The sequence below is a fragment of the Mya arenaria genome, chromosome 3, assembly GCF_026914265.1.
Source record: "Mya arenaria isolate MELC-2E11 chromosome 3, ASM2691426v1".
NCBI lineage: Eukaryota > Metazoa > Mollusca > Bivalvia > Myida > Myidae > Mya > Mya arenaria.
Genome location: NC_069124.1, coordinates 55,388,350 through 55,396,281, shown reverse-complemented (window position 1 = coordinate 55,396,281; position 7,932 = coordinate 55,388,350). Strand labels below are relative to the sequence as shown.

The window sequence follows — 7,932 nt, the reverse complement described above, 5'->3', positions numbered from 1 at the left end:
ACACATAATGAACATGACAGGACAGTGTGTTGCGTGCAAGACCCTTGTCTGTCGGTGAATGGTCACACTTAAAGGTCATTTTTCACAATATGTCATAATTTTGCTTGTCGAAGCTGTATAAATTTGCCATGCATTGTAGATTTTAATATAACTTGTTAGGAAGACAATGTATCACTAGCAGGACCTATGTCTGTATGTCAAATGCTGACATAGTTAAATGAGTTCCCCAGGGCATATCTCCAAAACTGTTTAAAGGTATTAATTAAAACTAGGGACATAAATAAATGGCAATGTGAAATGTTGAACAGTGAAATAATTAAAAGTCTTGGTCTCATAATTGCAAAGTCAATCACAAATGTGTTTTTTTGTTTTGTTTTTTAAATTGGTGTGTACTTGTAATTCGCACAGAAATTTAAAGTCTCTGACACTTTTTGGCAAAGTTATCTCCCTTTGTACTTCAACAAAATAACACTGGTTATAAATATGTTAAATTCTAAACTGTGCAAGAACTTTAACTCTTGGATCAATTGTTGAAAATCTTTACCCCATTTAACTTTGAGATATTTCAAACAATAAAATATTATTATAAAAATTACTTTTCTTCTACTGGAAGAAATTGTATAGAAATTGTTTAAGGAAGACATTATAGGTTTCAGAAGGCCGGACTTTCAAAAGTTCTTAAATCGTTTTCCATTCCAAATAGCTGACACTTCACGCAGTGAACATATTAATTTGTGGAATTATAGGTGTTCAGTATTATTCTGTTTATTAGCGCCCTTTTCATTGCTTCTTCTCTTACTCATCTCCTGTTTTGAGTTAAAAGCCAGCTCACTGATCTCATTGGGGATCAGGGTGTATAGTGTTGAGTCTGAGTTTAAGACTCAGGTTTCGAAGAATGAACTCTTAAATGTTTCAAAATATCCATAATAAAATGTTAATAAAAGATATGTGTCTGAATGTAGAACAGATTACTTGCTCTTTTTTGCCTTTGATCTAATATAGCATTTTTACAACAATTTTTATTTAATATTTTTAGCCTGTCTCAAACTCAGACTCAGGATGTTTTAGTGAATAAGGACCCAGATGTTAAGAAAGGCAATGTTTTTTCTTTAAAGACAATCTGTAGGTGGATTTAGCACCATACTGTCATGGTATCCGCTCCGGACCAGCTCCATAACCAGCACTGTTGTTATAGTAACTGATGTTGCTGGAAGGTTTAAGTTTGTCTAACCAGTATGCAAAAACCATTTCATCATCATCATCGTCGTCGTCGTCATCATCATCATCATCATCATCATCATCATCATCATCATCATCATCATCATCATCATCATCATCATCATCATCATCATCATCATCATCATCAGCATCATCATCAGCATCAGCATCAGCAGCATCATCAGCAGCATCATCATTATCATCATCAAGGCAGTGCAGTTGAATTTCATCATAAAACATTCAGATTTAAATTTTGTCCACTTATAGTTTATGATTTAGTATTGATGGTAATCTGTAGAGATCTTTTAGCTGGGAAATATGAAATCTATGGAGTTAATGTCTTCCATTCACATTGAACTCACAGTGCATGGAGCTGTAAAGTTAAAGCATCATTGGATAATTTTGTAACCCTCTAGAGCCAATACTGAACGGATATGTGAGCTATTCAGTATTAACATCAATTGATTATTAATAATAATTTGATAAAATCATCCTGGGCTATTACTTCTGGGTAAATCAGAGTGCAAGAATCGTGGTGGTTATGGTGGTCCATAGTGATTTACAGAAAGGAGAAATCGGGGTTGCCAGATATCACCCTAACTGTCTCTAGGGAAAAATGTGATTTTCTCTTTTCACAGATCATGGCAACAGTTCAATTTGCCGCAAGCAGTTCCATCCACAGTTTGTCAATGGAAGTGATTGATTATTTAAAACAGTAGTTGTGGGTTAAATATCTGTGAAATGAATTCGTTGATTACATAGTAAAACAGTTATTACCTGTCAATATAAACAAACACGTTTTTTCTGTAAGTTTCCTGAAACTTCTATCTTCAATATCCTAGCTGTGGACTTATATTGATACTGGTGAGTGAAATTATAACTGATATAATTACATCTTTAGTAGATATCACAGACATTCTTTTTTCTCCTCTCTTCATTTGTAATCATGTTGGAAAACCTTTTTAAGTCATTATATATTTGCACATACATTAATCTTGACAAAGTAACATTCATGCTCTGTTGTAAATGCATTTTCTTCTCTTTTTTTGACATAAAGATATTATAATACATTTATTTTGCCATATTGTATTGTCTTTCCATTTGAAAATGTATACTCTGATCATATTATTAGTTTATATCATATGCATTCATCATGACGTAGAACTTTTCTTTTGTATGAAAGCACATGCATTTTATTGTGTTATTTGATATATGAGATCAGAGGAAATAAAGAACATATATATTTATATATTATATAATATATAAGTGTAAGAAATAAGACTGGTGAATAAAGTCGAAATAATATTTAAAAATTGTCTGACCAGTATGTTTAATTTACAGCTAAAACTTTCAGGAAACTATTTCAAATCAGAGACATCAAAATCATACGAATTCTCAGGATGTAAATAGTGAGTTTTGAGAAAATTGGAATAAAAAAGAAATGTTTGAAATATAACAAAATTGTGAAGATTTTGATGTATGAGTCTGTTTAAGATACTGTAGATAATTAGAAAATAAACCTGAGAAAGTGTTAAAACTACAAACCAGGAATGGTTTCTTTAAAGGATCTTTGGCACCTTCAAAAATCTGTAGAAAACATAGGGCAACCAGCAGATTTGTTTCAATTCCTGTAAAGATTTTTTTTTAACATAAATTCCTTTACTTCATGGCCACATAATTTTACACCCATGTAATATATGTACTGATAAGCTTTATGCTGGCAGGCCTAATATGGCTTGGTTTGGCAAGAAGTAAAGGGTTAACTGCTGTCTGAAAAATAATAACGCAAATACTGCACTATTATAGGTAATTTCAACTTATGTCTACAATCTGTTATGAAACAAGGCAAATAAACTATCCCCGTTGGGTGTTACATGTAACAGATTGGCGATAATGATCTATGAGATATGATATGTTTACACTGATATTTCTAAAATGTCCTGGAGCAGCCGGAAAGGTGAATATACTCACAGTAAACTATCAATCAGCAGATTGCTGGCCATTCCATGATTTGTAGGGCCAGCAAAAAAAAACATTTGGTTATATATAATTGAATAGAATATAATAAAAAAATATATATGTATATAAGTGTGTGTTTTAATATGTAGTTAAAAACCTTTACATTTTTATACAGAAGATTACTTTAACACCATTCTCCAATGATGACAGTAACATTCTTATGTAAAGCCTAATACAATAGTAAAATAAATAAAAAAGCCTTACCTGTTTTTGAAAAGGATGTAACCCTAACCAAACTGATTTTTATTTTGGCCTAGGCAGCGCTGCCTATTCATCTACTAGTTAGACTGTTGATCTAGCTTTTCGGTTATTTTATTAGAATGTCCAGTTTTGACTACAATGTGTTTAATATAATTGTATAAAATACTTATATTCACATGTAGGAATTTAAGATGTAACACAACAATAACTGTTGTGATGGTTATTCTTATTATACTTAATTTGTTTGGCATTCTTAGACAAGCTGGATTTCTCGTTTACTTCTAGAATTGTCAAAGGCATTACATATGTCATCGATGCAATAACATATGGAATTAAGTAAGTGATTTCTTCTGTATTAAATATCTTTAAATATGATAAGGCCACACCAAATTGATCTTTCGTTCCTCGGATTCGCCGCACCTGTTTTTTTGAAAATGTAAAAAAAATATTTTTATTTTTTCATGCGATCGCTCCAATTTTTTTACCTGTGAACCAGATATTTTGAGTTTAAATATAGGTTGAAGTGTAATTTGTCCATTTTTAATATGTTTTTCGCTTGCGCTCGCTTCATATTTTATGAAAAATGATAAAAAAAAAAAAAAATATTTTTATTTTTATTTCGCTCGCTCGCTCTATTTTGTTTTGGCAAAAATCCGAGGAACTAAAGATCAATTTGGTGTGGCCTAATGGCATAGTAAAGCACTATAATACATGTATGTCACTAAACCAGTAAAGAGATAAAAAAAATTGTTATGAAGGTTAGATGAACTATCAAACTATTTTTTTTTTGCTCATATTCAAATATGACAGTTGGTTTCCACTTTCTACTGTTCTGATAAACTTATAAACTGTCTTCTAAACTTCATCACTTCATGACATTCACCAATTTGTTTCCAGACAGGATATGAAATATGTTCTGAAAAATACCAACCAGGAAGGAAAATCTTTGAAACCAACTAAATCATAGAGCTGGAAAATAACAAGACAGCTTTTGTTTGATTTCCTCAATCAATCTTTATCAAATGGCTCAAAAATGTTTCAGAAAAATAAACAATTCTCTGATAATGTAAACAGCTCTTAGGGCATTGGCAGAATGTCTCAGAGAGATTAATATTGACATTGGTTCAATTTAATAGACAGCCCAAATGCTTATCAGAGATAAAAACCAATGAAATGTGTTGAATGTGACACATGTCAATGCTAACAACAGATTTTTTTAAGTGTGCTTCTGGAACACTAAATGCAGGTGCTGACGTTAAAAAATGCATTTTATTGGGGTAATATAGGTAAGTGTTGTTGATTTCCCCATTATAAATATGATTTTAAAGAGATTAGAAATAATTGAACAATGATATTATTCTGTGAAGTCGAGATCTTCTAAAATACGCTGTCACTGATCATTTGAAAAAATCGCCATCATCTCAATATACACTGACATGTAAATATTTATTAAAATTCCTTGAAAACATGTTGGGAGAGAAAAAACCCATATACTTCGAAGACATAAATTCTGTCCTGTAAATAGGACCATTTCACCATCTGATATTTAGTCCAAGAACAGTTTGATTTTTTATAGAGACAGTAATGGGCAGTTGCACCTTGTAATGCTGTATGTGTTTAGCTGTGTATATGTCATAAATGTCTTTGTATATTTATTTATTGTTTTGTGCTTATTTTTTATGGTGTACCATGTGGGTCAAATGAGGTACTACCAAGAACTTCAGAGTTCATTTTGAATGTACGGATACCATTTTTTAGTTTGTTCATTTTAAGAAGAAAAAAAGGAGGTAATGTTATAATGCCTTAACGTTTTTGTCGACAGGGGAGCTATGCAAAAACTTGAACCTGTGCCCTTAAAGGACATATAATGAACATATCCTATATTTTGGTGAACAATTCTGTCCTGGGCATGGATGTAACTAAACATTTGAATGAAAAACTGTATTTATATCTGTCCCCTTCGTGCCATTGAATACCTGTCCCCTTTATGCCATTGAGTACCTGCCCCTTTATGTCATTGAGTACCTGTTTCCTCCATGCCATTGAAAACCTGTCCCTTTTATGCCATTGAGTACCTGCCCCTTCATGTCATTGAATACCTGTCCCCATTCATGCCATTGAATATCTGTCCCCTTCATGTCATTGAGTACCTGCCCCTTAATGTCATTGAGTACCTGCCCCTTAATGTCATTGAGTACCTGTTTCCCTACATGCCATTGATTACCTGTTTCCCTACATGTCATTGAATACCTGTTTCCCTACATGTCATTGAGTACCTGTTTCCTCCATGCCATTGAAAACCTGTCCCTTTTATGCCATTGAGTACCTGCCCCTTCATGTCATTGAATACCTGTCCCCATTCATGCCATTGAATATCTGTCCCCTTCATGTCATTGAGTACCTGTCCCTTAATGTCATTGAGTACCTGCCCCTTAATGTCATTGAGTACCTGTTTCCCTACATGCCATTGATTACCTGTTTCCCTACATGTCATTGAATACCTGTTTCCCTACATGTCATTGAGTACCTGGTTCCTCCATGCCATTGAAAACCTGTCCCTTTTATGCCATTGAGTACCTGCCCCTTCATGTCATTGAATACCTGTCCCCATTCATGCCATTGAATATCTGTCCCCTTCATGTCATTGAGTACCTGCCCCTTAATGTCATTGAGTACCTGCCCCTTAATGTCATTGAGTACCTGTTTCCCTACATGCCATTGATTACCTGTTTCCCTACATGTCATTGAATACCTGTTTCCCTATATGCCATTGAGTACCTGTATCCTCCATGTCATTGAGTACCTGTTTTCTTACATGTCATTGAGTACCTGTTTTCCTACATGCCATTAAGTACCTGTATCCTCCATGTCATTGAGTACCTGTTTTCCTACATGCCATTGAGTACCTGTATCCTCCATGTCATTGAGTACTTGTTTTCCTACATGTCATTGAGTACCTGTTTCCCTACATGTCATTGAGTACCTGTTTCCTCCATGTCATTGAGTACCTGTTTCCTACATGTGATTGAAGCCTGTTACCTACATGTCATTGAATACCTCTCGCCTACATGTCATTGAATACCTCTCGCCTTCATGTCATTGAATACTTGTGTCCTCAATTTCATTGAGTACCTGTTTCCTCCATGTGATTGAAGCCTGTTACCTACATGTCATTGAATACCTCTCGCCTTCATGTCATTGAATACCTGTGTCCTCAATTTCATTGAGTACCTGTTTCCTCCATGTCATTGAGTACCTGTTTCCTACATGTAATTGAAGCCTGTTACCTACATGTTATTGAATACCTCTCGCCTACATGTCATTGAATACCTCTCGCCTATATGTCATTGAATACCTCTCGCCTTCATGTCATTAAATACCTGTGGCCTCAATTTCATTGAGTATCTGTTTCCTCCATGACATTTAGTACCTGTTTCCCTACATGTCATTTAATACCTGTCCCCTACATGTCATTGAGAACCTGTTCCCTACATGTCATTGAGTACCTCTCCCCTTCATGTCATTGAATCCCTGTTTCCTACATAATTCCCCTTCCCTACATGTTATTGAGTACCTGTTCCTTTATGTTATTGAATTCCTGTTTCCTACATATCATTGAATCCCTGTTTCCTACATAAGACCCATTTCCTACATGTCATTGAGTACCTGTTTCCTCCATAACTTTGAATATCTGTTTCCTACATGTCATATAATACGTGTCACTGAGCACCTGTTTCCTACATGTCATTGACTCCCTGTTTCCTACATAATTCCCATTCCCTTCATGTCATTGAATTTCTGTTTCCTTCATGTCATTGAATACCTTTGCTTAGGGATGATTGAAGACCTCTGTCCTAAAGTCTCCTTTAAAACTCATGTTTCAAATTTGGAAAGAATGAACTTTTTGTGACAATACTGACAAATTTAGACGGTTTTTTCCCCCTGAAACCTGTACGAGTATCTAGTATCAGAAAAACTGTTTGGTGAGCATTTTATGTTGTAAATTTTCAGTTACACTCAGAGAGAGTAATAATTGTCTCAACAACACCATAAAGCATCATTACTGTATTAAGAGTCTGACATGGAAAACATTCTTCATTTGTTTCCGTAATGTTTAGTTGTCATTGGACTTCCTGATTATGCAAAAAGCATGAAGCCTGTTTGTTTATGTACCATAAATGTCCTATAAGGCGCGTCAGGCTGGGTCTTTTCTAGAACAGTGTGCATTTTTTCCCCATTCAGCAAACTTCCTGAAGTCCTTAGTCTAGTATAGAGTCATAAATATCAAACACTGACTTTGCTTGTCATAAATACCCATCACCAAGATGGTAAACAGAGTTGAAAAGTGTGACTGACCAATCAGCAATCAGTATCTGCTTCAGCATAGCTTTATACACCACCTTGTGTGTAAATCGATAAAATTTCAGTGAACGCATATAGTTGCATTATAATTATCACAAATATAGTTTCATTATATCAATACACATCTTTGAG

The 7,932-nt window shown here is 34.3% G+C and overlaps 1 protein-coding gene across 1 annotated transcript in view; it reads left to right on the top strand.

Annotated features, from left to right (window-relative positions):
* Positions 1-1,982: 1,982 nt before the first annotated feature.
* Positions 1,983-7,932, top strand: part of LOC128225941 (transient receptor potential-gamma protein-like) — a 92,900-nt gene continuing 86,950 nt past the window's right edge. Inside the window, exon 1 of the mRNA XM_052935834.1 lies at positions 1,983-2,082. The gene's annotated coding sequence lies outside the window, so the exon portion shown is untranslated. The remainder of the gene's footprint in view (positions 2,083-7,932) is intronic.